Here is a 17,275-nt window from a genome sequence, read left to right as displayed (position 1 = left end):
ACATGCTGCAGTGTCTTCTAGCAACCTACACCTGGGTGCAAACACCTCCTTTCCAGAGCCTAGCTGCTTTGTCCACCCATGGTCATGGTCCTACCACACCAGTCAGAAGTTTCCTGAGCTCTCCTGGTGCCCAGAGATGCAGTAGGAGCAGAGGCCAAATGGGATCTGTGGGGTGGGAGGCTGCAGTGCCAAAGGGGTTTAGAATAGGTGCTCCAGCCTATACTCATGCACCCTTCAGCCCTCTCTCCCCATCTGGCAGCAATCATCCCCATCTTAGAGCACTCATCTCTCTCCTTCCTCACGGTCCCCCCCCCATGGCTGACAGGTGTCACAATGTCCCCTTAGTCCTTGCAGGCTGGTGGGGCCACAGCACCCCTACCCTAGTGCCATTCAAATCTGTGAGGCTGGAAGATTCCGCCTCTGTGGGCAGGTGCAGTGACCTCCTGGCATCAGTGCCATCTCTGTGGGAGACATGGGTCAACTTGCAGGTGGCACCGCTGCCTAGGCAGCAGAGCCTCTCCCCTCCTATCTCCACGGGTGCTGTTGCCTGGGAAACCATGGGCAAATGCGGGCAGGGATCCAGAGGGTTGAAGGGTGGAGAGGAAATGCCAGCTCCCAGCACCTTTGAGAGGGATGGGCTGGTTGAAACACCAGCAATCTCTGAAGATTTCCTATACACCAGGCCTGCAGCATGGGCTTGTGATAATCCTCAAGTGGTTGAAGCCCTGACATGGTTCAGGGCTTGTTCTTGAGTTTAGGTGTGCATCAAATGCAGCAGGACTTAATGCTGTGCCTGCTGTGTGCCTGACATGGAGGTTGGCTCTCCACCTCCCCAGACAGACCCTGGGGTTGTTTCCCAAGCACTTCCAAGCACCATGAGCCCCAGGACTGCTGGGTCTGGATCTGGCCTTGAGGTCTCCCCATGGTGGGATGCCGCATGCAGAACTGGGGGCTCCTTACCCACCCCTCCTGGAATGACAGCTCCAGTGCTTGCATGTATCCTGGGGTAGGACACAGAGGAAAGTTGAAATTCAGCTTTGGCATGATGGTGCATCACCAAAATCAACCAATTTTCTTTTAAATAATCTTGGAGGCAGCTTACAGCTCCCCAGGCTGCAGGTCAGCCCCAAAGGGCACCAGGCTGCCTGAGCAGCTGCAGAGACTGGGAGACCATACACTCTGGAGGGGCTGTCATCTTGCTTCCCCAAATTTACACCTTTGCACTGGAGCCTGTTCCTGGTGGGGAACAGCTTCTGCCTTCAGGATGGGAGGAATGGGGATAGAAGTCCCTACACAGGCTGGCTGTGCCCACTCTGGTGATTTCACAGCTGGCCCTGTATTATCAGGAGGCATGCTGCAAGAGGAGCAGCAGAAATGCCACAGAAGAGCCACCAGCTTGTGTTTTGTCCTCCCAGCTTTCCCATATTTCTTTTCTCTCTGGCATGTCATCTCCATCCTGCCTGACACATTCGGGGAGACTGAACTGTTCTATGATAGCATGTCATCTCCTGCCCCAGAGGCTCCCCTCTGATATGATAGTATCAAAGCTCTTGGAAAAACCCCCAAATTGTCCCTGATTTGCCAGCAATTCAAAGCCACCTCGTGAGTGCTGCCTTGCTCCCCAGCATAGATCTGGTGTGTTTGCAATGCTGTGAGGGCAGTGCCATGATCCTGCTCTGGCACCCCTCTGCATCCTGGCACCCTTGTCCCTGCTGTGCCAAGGGCTGCCCTTCCCCCAGCCCTGCCCCAGACTTTACCAGTTCACACCCTCTCCAGGCTTCCACTGAGTGCCCACAGCCTGGGTGAGTGCCAGGACAGGCAAGTGACATCGGGAGGAAATACCACAGGCATCACTGCTTGTGGTCACAGGGAGCTGCATCCCCAGCAGCCACAGCTCTTGGGGACTTTCCACTCCCGTGCCTGCGTGCCTGCTAATGACCTAGGAAAATTCCTTCACAGAGTATCCAGACAGCCTGGGAGAAGCCCTGGCTGGGATGGGCAGCAAGATGGGTGTGGATGCCCAGGGGACAGCAGCCACAGGGGGTTGAAGCCAGGCTCCTACACTGCCCCATTGTGCCCTCCCTGCAGCTTTGGTGGCACACAAAACACAGAGCTTGTGTTCAACACCACAGTTACATGTGCCTAGTGGGGACAGTCCTGGCTACAGACAAGGATTCACTGCTGCGAGCTCATACTTTGGCTTCAGGTCCTGAGGCTGTTGTTCCTCCCTCTGCCCTGGTGACACCTGTCTGGGAGGCACAGAGCCATCTGGATGGGTTCAGCATCACCCAGGTCAGCCCTGCACTGGGCTGCCTTGTCCCTGGAATGTGGCTCTTCCCAGGGTATGGGGGGGCAACAAGGTGCTGGGTCCCTCATGGGAAGCATGTCCTCCTCTCCGAGGGCAGCGCCCAGGTCCTTGCCCAGTGCACTGTGCTGCAGAGAGCATGACAGCTGTGGTGCCTTGGGCTGCCCAAAATAGCTGTCCCTAGTACCCCAGTGCCTGGCCACTGGAAGCTATCCCATGACAGTGCCCCATGGACCTGGAGCCAGCTGGAAGTGATCACTGTAATGCTCAGCTTGCCACCCACAGGCTGCCCAGCTCCCTGGACTGGGACAAGCATCACCACAGGGCCTATCTCCTTGCCACAACCCGGTGCACCCTTGGGCACTCTGCCTGTGGAGGGTGTGTGGCTCTAGCTCTTGGCCTTGTCAAACCCACCTTTGCCCCCCAGACAGGGATAGCTGCTGCCTGGAGGTTCAGCAGGGCTTGCAGAAATGCTCCCATCTCCTGTTGCAACTTGGCAGTCAGCCACGTGCTGCAGGGTGCACACCCTCCATCTCCCAACCCCCATCCCCTTCCCCATTCCGTTCCCCTTTTGCCTCAAGCACCTTCCTCTCCCCAGTCTGGCCAGCTGGCTCTTGGGTCCTGGCAAAAAGGGGTGGCATTGCTGCCTTTCCCGGGCTGGTGCTGAGTCCCTAGGGAGTGGTGGGCAGGCAGCGACCCAGGCATAAATCACACCTGGCTGCTGAGGCTGGGCTGGGCAGCATCCCTGGGGTAGTGGTGCTCCCACAGAGAATGGGTTGAGGGACAAGGAACAATGGCTGCAGCTTGGCCAAGCAGCAGCCAGTAGGTGCCCCACATGACATTTGCCCGTGCAAGTCCCTGGAGAGAGGCCACAAGGCTATCTCTGTTGCATCCTCAAGGGCAGTGAGCAGGATGAGGTGCTGTCCACCCAGCTTACCAGGCAGTCCTCCACCCTTCATGACACAGGGATTTCAGTTCCCTTTCGGGCATGTCTGTGACATTTCTCCTCACCCATCCTCTGACTTCTGCTGAAATTCCCTTCGGGGAAATCAGCCAAGCATCCCTGTGGAGGAGGGACACAATAACCCTAGTCAGGAAAAGCAGCCCTAGCCTAGGATTGCTCCCGAGGAAAAAGCCATGGAGGCAGCCATGTTGTGGAAGTTTTCCGCTCCCCTTGGGATGCCTTAAGGAGGAGTTAGTGACCCATGGAACAGCAAGCCTGCACACGCCCAGACCTATGCTGTGGGCATCCCTTGGCTCCAGGCTCAGGCCATACAGGTTAGAAACCAGCCTGTAACAGAGGAGTCTGCAGGGAGCTCATACTGGTACCTGCCATGTTCATATCTGTGCCTTTATCTGAAACAGCAGCAAGACGTTCTCACATCAGCATCTTTGGTTTTGGCAGTAAAATACTGAATAGAGCTGTTTTCTTCTAAGGAAATTTTATAATAGCTCAAATGACTAAACTGGCATAACCCTTTTGGCTGACAGGGTCTGCATGGTATGCTGTGTGTGGACTGCAGGTCTGGTCAGTGCTGGGCTGCCCAGGGTTCCTGCATGTCAAGGCATCTAAGATTATCTACAGCAGTCACTTTATAGTGTGAATTCTATTAAATAGCATTTTAAATGCCACTTAAGGAATCTGAGTGCCTTTCTCAATGAAATAATGACAATCCAGTACGTTCTGGTGCAAAAAGGACATTGAGTGCATTAGGAGTGGAAGTCCTAGAGTGGGAGGGGGCTGGAAAGCTCCATGGTTGAAGCCCATGGACCTCAGGACAGGTGATTTTAAATATAATTCCTGGTGCTGGCAGAGATGAGTGGGTTCTACAGCTGTTGCCATAAAGCATGTCGAGACCTGAATGCTGGGGACCCCCTAAGCGGCTGGAGGGGGGTGGATTTCCCCAGCACACATCCCGAGAGATGGAGGCAGCCATGGCGCAGGGACAGAGCTCAGGCGGGACCCAGCCTTACTCATTGAGGGTCACCTCTCTGCCTTCTTCGCCCCGTTCAGTGCAGAGGACCCTGGGCGATGCTGAGCGCTCACACTCAGGGGCAGAGGTGCCGGGGCCTGAAGGGGAACTGCCGGCAGGAGGAGGAGCAGGGCCGGGAAGGAGCCGCGCTCCCTCTGCGGACAGCTGCTGCTCACTGCAGCCGCCGGCAAAGCAGCGGGACCCCGGCCCTGCCTGGCTTCTGCGGCTCTCTCAGAGGTACTGTCCCCCACAGGCGGTGGGCACAGCCCGGCGTGAGTCCCTTAGCCCTCGCTGCTGGCAGGTACGAGGGTTGTCTGCCCCTGGGTTGTGTCCCACGCTGGTGTGTGCCGGTGCTGCCGAGCACCCATCGCCCCTGTAACCACAACAGCTCATGTCTCCCTGTAGAGAGCTTGTAGGAGCTCCATGTGTAAAGCTGGAGGGAGGGAGAGCAGATAAAATCAGGTATTGCAGCAGATAAAATCCAGATACCCCTGCTGAGTGTGTCCCCAAGTCTGAAAGCAAGCTCTGGAATGTCTGAGGACAGGGATAAGTAGCCTCCAGGCAAGGCCAGGCTCTGCCATGCAGAGCTGCCTGTCCTAGGGACACTCACCCCAACAAGCTCCAGTGTGCAGCTTTGCAGCTGTTAATGTGACTTGGCAGCAGTAAGGGAAGCAGGGGACAGAGGGGACAGCTGGAAAAGACTGAGAAAGATGGCCCAGGCCTGGGGGCCAACCGGGTACATGGTCCTCATGAGATGGGGTGAGGTGCTGGAGAGATGGGCATGCAAGCACTGCTCAGGCTGGCCAGCCCTAAGCTCCCACTGCTCAGAGTTGTTTAGGACTTCTCTTGATTTGTGAGGCAGGGATTTTAGGACAAGCTGGAGGTAAAATGTTTGGTGTCAGAGTAGAATGAAGAGCAGCACATTTATGGAAAGACACAGGGCTGGCTGTCTTAGCTGTCAAGGACAATCACAGGCTGGTGGGCTTTGCATTTGTCCGGGAGAAACAGCAGAGTTTGAGATGGGATCTAATTAATAAAGACTGAGTAGGTAGGAATCCTAATGCACGTTGCCTTTGCCTCGTGTAAACTCGACCTCGCCTGTCCAAAACTATTGAAACCCTCTCCAAGACAAGGAATTAACTTGTTAGAGGCACTGAGTAGACCAGCAAAGAGTCTGGTGAGATGAGCACGGTGGCACGTCCACAGAGCACAGAGCTGCAAGTGCCAAAGGGTGCTCAGCTCAGTGCCCATGGCACTGCACAGGGGGTCCACACGGGACAAGGGGCAGCCAAGTCTGTGGGTGCCAGGACGCTGCTCTGTGCTTCACTGCAGAGCAGGGGAAATGCCAAACCTCTTCTCTCCAGATGATGCTGTAGCAACGAGGACAGAGCCACACATGGAGCAGCTGGAAACTGTGGGAGCAAAACGCCGCATTTCACCCAAAGCTGGGTGAAGGCGAAGAAGGGGGCAGCGGGCCTGGCAGGCAGGGGACCGTGCTGCCTCGGCGCTGAGAGACCGCAAGCCCCGGAGCTCCGACAGCCGGGAGCGGCAGCGGGGAGCGCCGGTGTCCCGCTGCCGGCAGGGGGAGGCAGACACCGCGGCGGCGGCGGGGGATGCTCCGCACGGCACTGCTGGCCGGCACCAGCGGCCGGAGGGACAGGAGCGCAGGGGCACAGCCGGCTCAGTCGGGGGGGCACAGCGTGCCCCACGGCCCTGGGCTGCCCCGAGCCCACCCGGCTGAGCTCCGGGCTGTAATTTCGGGATGTAGCCCCAAGATTGTTTCTGACCCAACAACCAGCCTCACATGGCACTGACCACAGGGATAGAAAGGCGTCAGTTTGTGTCAGAGGAGATACAGATCTGCCCTGGTGGCACTGGGGTCCTCACTGCATGGGCACAGAGCCTGTGCCATCATCTCTGGAGACCCTGTCCCTCTGGGGTGCAGCCTCATCCTGTCTCCATGAGAGGTTTTGCTGTCCCCCCAGCCATGCTCCTGTGCCTCACACCCACAGCAGATATCAGTCCTGGAGGTGACAGTTCCAGGGGACATCTGGTGCTGCTGGTGTACCCATTGCCTGAGTAGGTGTGCCAGCTCAGACTGCACCAGAGCTCCCCATGGCTGTCAGCACTGGATGGTGCCTGGGTGTGTCCCCAGCTAAATTTAAAGGCCTTTGCGGTATAAATATCCTCAGTCATAAATAAACAGAGGCTAGATGTTTATCGGGGCCTTCCTGGCAGCCCCGATCCAACATGCCAGGCACCCCACACAGTCTCTGTGGTCCTCCCCAGGCTGTCCCCTCTGCCAGCAGCACAGCTGGGTCCTGCACATCCCTACAGGGACAGGGTCACAGGATCCTGCCCCACAGCATGGCCCTGCTCTGATCCCACCAGGCCCTCAACAGTTATGTTCCAGTAGGCACTTGCTCCTGTGGGGATGCTGTTTCACAGTTTGCTGGCGGAGTGGTGATGGCCCCAGACCCTGTGCTGTCACTTGCCACTAGCACTGTTTTGCTGGCTCCCTGAGAACAAGTTTGTGTGGGGGCACTGGTGTTGGCATCCTGGCACCTGCTGTTGCTGGTGTGGGCACCACTGTCGGACCTGTGCCACCAGTGCTGGAGCCCTGAGGCATCCTGGGCCTAGCTCCAGAGCTAGTGCAGGGAGTGTCCTGGGCTAGGCTGGCACTGCCCCTTGGACGCTGACCACCATGGGACCACTGCCACCATTAGGGGTGAGGCCTGGACCACACTGGGGGAAGGAACCAGACTGCAATGTGGCGTGGAGGTGTTGTCGGAGAGCCAGGAACACATGAATGGGAGGTGAGGACCAGGCAGAGTGGCAGAAGCAGCTTCTCAGCAGTGGCAGAAGGCTCCCCTGGGCTCAGCACCCATGTTTCTCCTAGTTGTTCTTGGACTACCCATTTCCAGCCCCTGTCCTGATTCCTGCATGTCTCAGGATGTCCTGCTGTTCACTTTCATGGCCCTCATCAACCTGCTCAAGCTGCGCTGCACAGCCTTCCTACCCACAGCTCCATTATCAGGCCTCTGAAACCCTCCTGTAGCTCACAGGGGCTGGAGCATTCCTCTACAAGAGCCAGCATCTTCTCTGCACCGCACAGCTGTGCCAGGAACATGGACTGAGCTGAAGAGGGATGCTTTAAAGGAGATGCTACTCCAGTCAAGCCCCATTGTGCTGTACTGTGAGGTGGTGTCAAGATTTTACCCCAGCTGCCAACTAAGAACCACACAACAGCTTGCTCACTTTCCCTTCCCATTCCTCCACCAACAGCATGGGGAGGAGAATCAGGAAAGAAAATAAAATAGAACTCATGGTCTGTGATAAGAATGTCAGCCTGTGGCTATGCTGAGCTGTCAGCAGCTTGGCCACACCTTGCAGAGGTGTGAGGGGAAACCTCTGGCACATCCGCTCCTGGTAAAAGGTCATCAGAATTTGCCCAGAGCTGGTCCCCAGCACTGTCAAACCATTCCTGGCTAGCTCAGGTCCATCCTCCTCACCATCTGCAGCCCAAGGTTAATGAGTACCTCCAGGGTACACAACTGGAGGGTCATTAAACAGCAGTCGAACAAGATGGGACTGCCAGCAGCACTCGAACAAAGAGGGCTGATTCACTGTTTGCCCTGCAACAATATTTACCATGGCCGGGAGTGAGGGAATGTTTGTGCGGGACAGGACGGCGAGGCGACACGGGGACCAGCGGGGGAGTGTGACAGCACTGGGCAAAGGACTGCTCACACTGCTGCAGTCCCACCCACTGCAGGTAGGGTGCCTGGCACAGCCACCTCTGCCACCTCTGCCCTCAGCTCAGCAGAGTGTCCATGTGTCCCCCTGGTGTGTCTGTCCACCCCGGGGAACCAAAGTCGCCTCTATGGGTGCCCAGCCTTCCCCATGCTGGCAGCCTGCTACAGCATCCTTGCTGGCATGTTGTCCCCATCATTTCAGCTTGTTTCCCAATCAGGCAGAGAGCTGGAGACAAGGACAACAGGGATGGATGTACCTGGCTGAAGGTGGGGAAAATCCTCCCCCAGGAGACCCTGGTGTGAGGCTGCTTGTGGCTCAGCTATGGCTGAGAGGGATGATATTGGGGAGCATGTGTCTTCACTGATCCTCATTTTTCTCCTTTGCTGTCCCCAGAAAGCCAGTGCTTTCAGGGTAATTTGCTGATCAACTCACTACCTAATTAGCCCTGACTGAAGATGTGTCACGTGCACAGCCAGAATGCTCATGCTCAGACATATGTGTACACACACACACACACACAAAAACACACACACACACACACACACACACACACACACACACACACACACACACACACGTGTCTGTGTGTACTCAGCAGCCTGAAGGCCAGGACACCCTGAGAGGAACATGCTGCCTCTCCTGGGAGATGCTAAGACATGAGAGGTGTTCAGCAAAGACGCTGCTTCATGCCAGGGCCTGCCACACAGCCGGCTTCCCTAGCAGAGCAGTGATGGGCTGGGGCACGCAGGCCATACCCTCCCCATGGGCCCTCCAGCCGCTCTGGCTGCCAGCCCTCTCAGTACTGCCTGGCACAGCCTTTTTCCAACATAGTGCATGTACTGCACCTTGCTGGGGCCTCTAAGCACCCCACCGGGATCATGCCCCCACCCACCTGTGTGCCAGGATGGGAACTGCTGGTTCCAGGCTGTCGGTGGCCAGGAGCTAGTGTGATCAAGAAGCACCCTTCAGCTCATTCCAGGACATGCACCCAGCATAGGGACAGTGCTGGCTGTGGTGGGTGTGCATGTTCAGCTACAGGGTGGGTGAGCAGCTGGCACCAACCCCAGATTCCTTGCCAGCATGCCATCAGAGAGTCAGGACTCGTGTCGGTGGGGCAGAGGGGACCCATGCAGCTATGGCAGTGCTGCAGCTGCCCTGCCCAGTGCAGGGTGCTGCCTGCCCTGCCTGTCCAGGCTCACAGTGCAGCAGCCCACCTGCACAGCCCTCCCTGCCCCTCTAGGCCCTGCAGCCTCCTGGGCTGAGGGCGGAGGGGGGCAGATTCCTTTCCAGGTGGAAGATTTCTTTCCTCAGGAGCAGTGAATTATCCTCAGCCTGTCACACACAATCTGTCTGACTCTCTGCTCTCCTGCTTTCCAGGCTGCAGGCACAGCAACTTTCCCATGTGCTGGCTGCACCAGGGTCCCACTGCAGGGTCTTGCCTCTGCACACCATGTCCATCCTAGGTTACTCACATTGTTGCAGCCTCACAGGGTGCAAAAGCCCAGCAGGGCTGAAGTATGATCAAACACTGGCTGTGTGACCTTGGTTAAAGTGGGGACCCACACCTCCCTCCCCCAAGGCCTGAGAGCACCCTCAGCATGCACAAGAGTGGAAGCCAGTCCTCCTCTTCTCCTGGTTCTGTCCTGGCCTCCACCAAGTACAACACCCAGTTCAGCTCACACAAGAACCAGACCCTGTTCCTGGCTCCCAGCATCCATGGGCTTCAATGTGCCTCCCAAACCGTGCTGCCTGATGTGTCCCCATGCTGGCCCCTGCACAGGTGAGCAGCACAGGTGGCAACTGGCCCAACGTGTCTCTGCAGCCCGTGGCACTGTGGCCCAGGGCTGAAGTGAATTGGAGCCTGCTGTCCAGGCATCTGTCCCATCCTGGGTAATCCCTGGCCACTAGAAATGTGGTGTCCCAAGACAGGACCTGATAGCTGGATGAGTTTCTCAGCGGGGACCAGGATCCTCAGGCCTGGGGGTGACAGTGCTGGGATGTCCCCACAGCTGACACACTGGGTCTGGGCAGTTGAACTGGAGCCAGGACTCCCAAGTCCCCAGTCAGGCTCTGGCAGCAGAAGCATCCCCTTAGCAGGACACCACAGAGGAGTGGGAACAGCCAGGATTTACTCAGTTCAGCCCTTTGGTACCCACTCCTTGCCCGGGGCATCCTCATCCCCCTGCCTCTGTTGGGAGCAGGACCAGAGGGGACAAAAGCCTGTCATTACCAGGCCCAGGGAAACCTCCTGTGTCCAGAGCCAGCCCCCTGCCCTGCTAATCACATTCCCCTCATTAGCCAGCCCTCATTCAGTCCTGACGAAGGGGAACAGCAGGGTATCCAATTAGAGACAAAATGACAGGTCAGAGCAGGGATCCTGCTCTACCTGTCCTGGCCCCAGGCAGGTATCACTCATGGGGTGAAGGCTCTGGTGGGACAATGTGGGGGACATGGTAGGTTTCTTTGCATCTTAGTGTCCAGCACCCTTGCTCTGGACACTGATCTGATGGCACTAGAGCCAGGAGAGGGGTCGCAGGTGCTGCCCACATGCTGCTTCAGGGAATCTGCACATCCCTGTATGTGTGTGCCAGGCATGTACAGCCCTGTGCACAGGTGGGCCAGGCTCTGACACCCTCGGGCACAGGTTCCTCCAGTGATGAATATTGCCTCTGTCCCTTCTGGGGCAATGCACTTGGCTTCCTTACATCACAGCAGGCCCCTGCCACTGGCTGCATGGCAGACCTGCATCCCAGATATGCTCTAAGGGTGCAGCCTGGCCCTTACCACAGCCCCATCCCTGCACCTCCACCCTACTGCCTTGTGAGGTCCACAAGGTCCTTTGGGTCTCTCCAACATGATCTTCCCCCAAGCAATCCCCCAGGATACTTATGGGGCTGGATGGGACCACACAAGCTGGACAAATCCTGGCTCTGCTAAGGCACCCAGACTTGCCAATAGCACTGAAGTCTGTGTCCCCTGTGGCTGGTGCATCCTCACCCTCCAGTTGCCAGCCAGGAGAGGATACAGGGCAGGCTGTAGAAGCCCAGGCTGAGAAGGGTTACAGCCACAGGAAGACAAGGTCCCAGCACCTTCCCAGCAGGAACTACAGGGCTCATTAACCAGATGTCTATGGCAGGGGTGGGAAGGACTTCATTAGGGATGGAGAGCAGAGCTCAGTGGCCCAGCCTCTGGGCACTGAGGGGCTCTATCCCACCTAGATCTGGCCTTGCCTGCCAGGGAGGAGACACTGAATCAGCAGTGGTGCTGGTCAGCCCCACTCCTCCACCCCTTGGGCTAAGGCAGTGATCCCCATTTCATTTACTTCCTGCCCCTGGTGTTGTGTGCAGTGGCTGGTGGGACACCATAGCCAAGGGGCTCCTGGAAACACCAGGAATGAAGAAAACTCTTTTTCCCTCCAATGGGGATGCAGCCCTTGGGTCTTGCAGGGTATCAGGCGGCTTCTAGCCTGGGGGTCCCTCTGGCTCCCTGCAGGGGAATTGTCCCACCAGAACCATGCTCCTGACATGAAGAACTGTGGATAATTACAGACCCTGACAGCAATGCTAATCACAGGTTGTGGGAATAAATGGAACAGGTCTGAATGCCTGAGGGCCTGCACTTCCCCTGCCCCAGCCAAGAGCCCGTGTGGCCAAGAGGGCACAGAACCACAGCTTAGCATGGCTTGAGGGGCATGTGCCCAGGGCTATCCCCTGGCTGTTGGGGCCACTGAAATGGATCTGGCATTACCATAGTATCTGAGCTGCACATTCCGGCTCTCCCCAAAGGATGCTCTTGCAGTGTGTGGGGTTGGGCAGGGCTGATGGCTCAGTGCCCACAGCTTCTCCAGGGCTTAACCCAATATGTCTTTTCTGCCACACTCTCTGCTTCACTTTTCCCATGTGCAGAAGGAGGGGTGGGCCAGCAGGCATGTGAGCTGTCCTGCTGCCAGGGTAGGAGTGGTGGCATGGTGAGAGTTACCTCAGGCAGGCTGCAGGGACAGCAAGGCACAGAAGGACTCAGCATGGCAAGCGGCTTCCATGAGCCTGCCTGTGGCCATGGCTACACCCTCAGCTCAAAACTGCATCCTTACCCCTGGCACAGAGCTGTGAGTGGCTCCGGGCGAGGAAGGGATTTTCCATGGGCAGCGTGAGATCTGGCCTCTCCCCAAGGCTGAGCATCCGCATATGCCTGGAACTATCCAGCACAGTGGGAGGGAGAGCCGAGCTCACTAGAGCCATCCCAGCCCAGCTCTGCCTGCCCAGCTCCCAGCCCCGGGAGCACCTCTGCACAGGCTCCAGCAAGGGAAGGTGCCCATGCCCACCAGCACTGCTCCTCCTGGCACGTCCGACAGCCACAGCGGCGAACGAGCGGCGCCCGCGCTGCCGCCCGAGCCTGACTCGCCCAGCCAGTCCGGCTGCCCAGCAGAGGCAGCAGCTTTGTCCCCGTGCCTCCAGCTCTGCCTGACTCAGGGCCCACCCGCAGCCAGTGCTCGCAGCCCCGCTGCCTCAACATCCCCCTCAAATCACCCAGGCAGGGAGCTGGCCAGCACTGGGGAGGGATTCTGAAGCCAGGGCACGGAGGTGGAAAAGCAGGGCAGGAGCCAAGGAGATGCGTTGCCCCAGACTGGTGCTCCAGGAACTTGTCCATCCGGACGGGGAAGAGGAAGGTGCCAAGCAACCATCCGGGAAATCGCGGCAAGACCCAACACGACTGGCCTGACAGGCTGGGAAACAGCCGGAAAGAGACAGCCTGGCCCCTGTGTCACGGCTTGGAGCCACCGCTGTGGGGAGAGGCACCAGGAAGGGCTCAGGGCTGCTCCCCAGCCACCTGCTTGCACGAGAGCTCACTGGCTGCTGGCACCGAATGAGCCAGCGGTGCTCCCTGGAACACTGCTGAGTGCTGGGAGCTGCTGCTGGGGACACTTGCACATGTTTATGTGTGGCACAGGTGGACAGACACACACCTGACATCATGTGCACCTTGCAGTGCACGTGCTGTGCACTCACACACTCACACACCACCCAGGAGTGAGGCACATGCCTGGACATAGATCCCACAGGGCTGTACAGGCCTCCCACACCCCTCCAGACATGCTGTGCATACATCAGTATCCCCCCCATGCATCTGCACCACACAAATACCCCCACAGGAATGCATGTGCACCCCTCACATGCATGCACACCTTGCACATCTATATACATGCCTACACATACACATTTACCATAACTCTGCATGCCTGGGTGAGCCCAGACCCACACTGTGTATCCCCCCACATTCCCCATGCCTCTCACATGCCAACCTCCATGCACCCACACACCATCCCCCTTCACCTCACTCCTTCCCAGGCCCTTGGCCACATGGGCTCAGTTTAGGCTCACATGTGCCTGCACATCACATGGGGATATGGACATATGGCCCTCCACCACGGACAGCCACAGAGCACGCACATCCCCACACTCCTGTACATGCAGCACTCACACTGCTTCCCCTCCTGGCTGCTGCCCCAGGGGTTGTGTTGCTGTGGGGCTGGTGGGCTGCTGTGGTGTGCTGATCACCCAGACTCCTTTGGCCATGCAGCCACACTGCCCTGGGCTCAGCCATGCCTTGGCAAAGTCACTGCACACACCGGCACCGGTGTGAGCCAAAGGCCCCGCAGTGGGGTGGAACCACGTCCATGCTGGGGTCGCACATCGCTCTGGTGCTGGGTCTTGGCAATCTCTGGCACACTTGTGCCACAGTGGACTGAAGAGACAGGTGATGGCAGAGGCATGTGCAGTCCTTGCTGACAGTGAGTCAGGCCAAGGTGCTGCCAGGGTGTTGTGGGTGGGAGCCCCACACATCTCTCCCTCTGCACCCCACCCCCACAGCCAGCACACAGTGCCCCTTGGCAAGTGCTTCCCATGTGCCTGAGCCCTGGTCATAGCTACTTTTGCAAAAGCCAGTCCAGGCCCAGAGCTGGGGGGTGGCACTTACTGCTCACATGTCTGGATGGGGACATGGGACAGTGCACATGGAGATGAGAAGGGGCTGGGGCCGGGGCAGGCTGGCTGCCAGCAGGGTGAGGTTGCTGGCAGCACTGCTGCACTCTTTGAAAGAGCCAAGCACCACAGTGAGCTGGGACAGGAGGCAGCAGCAGGTTAGTGATGCAGTGCCTGGAGCTGGGAAATGGTGGCGGAGGATGCAAACCCCTTCCCTGGGATGCTTGGGGCAAAGGGTACAAAGGTGGGTGTTCTCCATGGGGTGCAGGACCTCCATCACTGAAGCTTCCCCTGAGCAAGGCAGGAGCATTCCAGCAATACTCTTGGGGCCAAGGGTAGGAAGCTCATCTCTGAGGCAGGGGAGAGTGCCCTGGAGCAAACACACACAGCTAGGTGCCCTCACCTTGCATGGAGCCATGCACGGCCACTGGAGCCAGCCCTGCCTGCTGGCACAGCCAGGCACAGGTACAGGTTTTGGCAGCAGAGGTGTGCATGACTCAGAGTGGGGCAGAATGTGGAAAATGCAGCCTGGCCGCAGTGCCACGTGAGCAGCAGGCAGGGCTGGGCCTGCCGGCGGCCGGGCCGCAGCGCTGGGTGATGGCGCGGCCGGGGCAGCGAGGGCGCTGCTGACGAGGCACCTCCGGGCCCTCATTACCCGCGTGGGCCGCAGCGAGGACGGGCTCAGCTCGCCCTCCAACGCAGCGTTGAGCAAGCCTGAGGGAAGCTGCCATAGTGTGGCTGCCCACACGGCCCACAGCAGCAACCAGACAGGATGCTTTGGGAGCCCAGGAGCCACCAACAAAGCCCCGGCCCACTGCAGCCCTGTGCTGGAGGTGGTGGTGAGTGGCAGCTCCAGTGGTGATCACCAGCACGTGGGCTGGGTGAGCAGATGCTGCCTGGCCTTACAGGGTGGTCATATGTGGAGAGTAGGGACCCCAGCTCTATTTTTTTGTTCCCCCATGTGGTGTGCCACTGCCCTGGTGCCCATGGATGCTGTCTGTGGCCACACTACCCTGTGGTACCACAGCCCAGCCCTATAGCCCCAGGTGTATATGCTCCCAAACAGACATCAGGATGCTGGAAGAAGTTGCCCAGGGACACTTTAGTCTTTCCTGGGTGTCATTTGGAGATAGCATGGGCAGTTCTCTGATCCCAGCTGCCTCCAGCCACCCCAGGACAAGCAAAGCATGGCCCTGGAGACCAGCTACTGCTGGCAGGACCAGAAGCACCGGCATTTGTGGGTGATGTTGCCTTCAGCCAGGGATGGTGACAGCAGCAGCTCCTGCGTGGCCAAATTCTTCACGCAGGGTAGAGTTTGCAAGTCCCTCTGGGCAGGGCCAGTGTGTGTCCAAAGGGAAGTGGCCAAGGGATTTAATGCCACAGGGAGAGGAAAACGCTGCAGAGAGGTGGATCCCGGATGGCAGCTTTCCTGAGGCATCCCAGGATCACAGGCAGGACTTGGGCTGGCAGCAGGGATAGGAACGAGGCCGGCAGCAATCCAATTAACCATGGTGCTCAGTCACTGGGTCAAACGCTGGCTCAGTGAGGCCATTGACTTAGTGGCATGGGCTGAATCCAGGCTGCAAAGCGTGTGTCTGTTGACATCTTCTAGTTAGGCCTGTGCTGAAGACCCTATCTTGGAGAAGGGACAAGTCCTTGGGATTTCAGTGGGGTGCACATAGTGTCCAGAGACTGGATTTGAGGGGAACAGCCATGTGACACTGCTTTTCCTCTCCTAAGAAGGGACAATTTGAAGAAACAAAAAGTCCCAGGAGCAAAGGAGTTCAGGAATCAGGGAGCACTCCCAGTGGAGTGGTCTCAAGGACATGGAGGTGTTTACGGAGAGGACTGGTTTGGATATCTGGAAATGGGGGTGAGAGTCAAGAGGTGAAGCTGTAGCAGTTAGGAACATCTGGGGACAGAGAGCACCCTCTGGACCACAGGCAGTGAAAGGTGGAAGGGCAGGAAGCTGTGGGGTCAAAGTGACTCAGGTGCAAGTCATGGCCAAAGAAAAGGTGAGATGCCTGGATAAGAACCGCAGCTGACTCAGAGTTTCCACCTCTTCCAGAGGGTGACCACAGAGAATGTCCAGGGACTATTTGGTACTCCCTTAGCATTGAGGCAGAGTTGGAAGGAGGTGGCTATTGCATCCCGATGCCTTTGGGAACCCAGAGTGCAGATCTATGGTGGGGAGCAGCACCCATCGACCCCCCAGGACCTCTGCCCACTGTCAGTTCCTGGGGGAATCCCAGCAGGAGTCCAGTAGCCAGACTGGGAACCTGGGCTGAGAGCCCATACCTTCCTGGAGTGCCTAGGCAGAGGCTGTTTGAATTAAATAGGAGAGATTTCCCCCTTATTAGCAGGCTATTAATCACGTTCAGGTTGGTTTTTTTTTTTTTTAAATTGAGCTGTTGCACAACAGGTTGAGTAACAGCCTAATAACAGGCTGTAAACCTCAGTTTGCTCTTGGGAGATTACAGATGTTAATAGCAGATAATGACCCACAACTCACGAGCTTCTCCACTCCCCCACGTCTTTGATCCCTCTGCTCCTCCCCTCACAGTACGCAGCTTCCCAGCAGGGCTGCAGGGAGACCCCCAAAAATGCAAACTACCCTGTAATCCCCCCCATCACAAGCACCCAGCAGAGCTGATGCCAGCTTCCTACTTCTCCCTGCCTCCCCACCAGTTCCCACCAACCACAATGTCTCCTGCAGCTCCCAACCATCACCTGTGCTGTCACCCCACACTTCTCTGGAGCGCTGCTTTTGAGGTCCTTGGCTCCTTGCGCTGGTTCATGCAATGCATCTTGAGTCATGGAAGTGCAGGGACAAGCAAAGCATGGGTGCCTCTGTATTCTTGTCTTTGTATCAGTGCTCCTGCAGCCTGTGGGTCCTGGCTGGGAGCTGGGTGCCTACAGGCAGGGCTTGGCCCCAGTCCCCAGCCTGCTCCTGCCAGACCCTGGGCATCATCCCATGTCCTCCCTGCTGCAGGGGCCAAGCCTCATGGGGCTCCTCTTGGGCTTGCTGCCACCCTGGATGTGGCAAGACCAGAGCATACCACACGTTGCAGGAGGCTGTTGCTCTGAAGGGACCCACTTGTTGCCACAGCAGCTGTGCCGAGGAGCTAAACTCTACAGAACCTCCTGGGAGGGTTCCAAAGCCAGTCCCCTCCTCATCTCCTGCCTACTGCCTCACCCCTACCTGGCCCATCTGCCCCTCCCACACCCACAACCCCTCTCCCAAAATGGCAACTTACAACTGG

This window comes from Serinus canaria, chromosome 8, assembly GCF_022539315.1.
Source record: "Serinus canaria isolate serCan28SL12 chromosome 8, serCan2020, whole genome shotgun sequence".
Classification (NCBI taxonomy): Eukaryota; Metazoa; Chordata; class Aves; order Passeriformes; family Fringillidae; genus Serinus; species Serinus canaria.
This window is presented reverse-complemented; position numbering follows the sequence as displayed.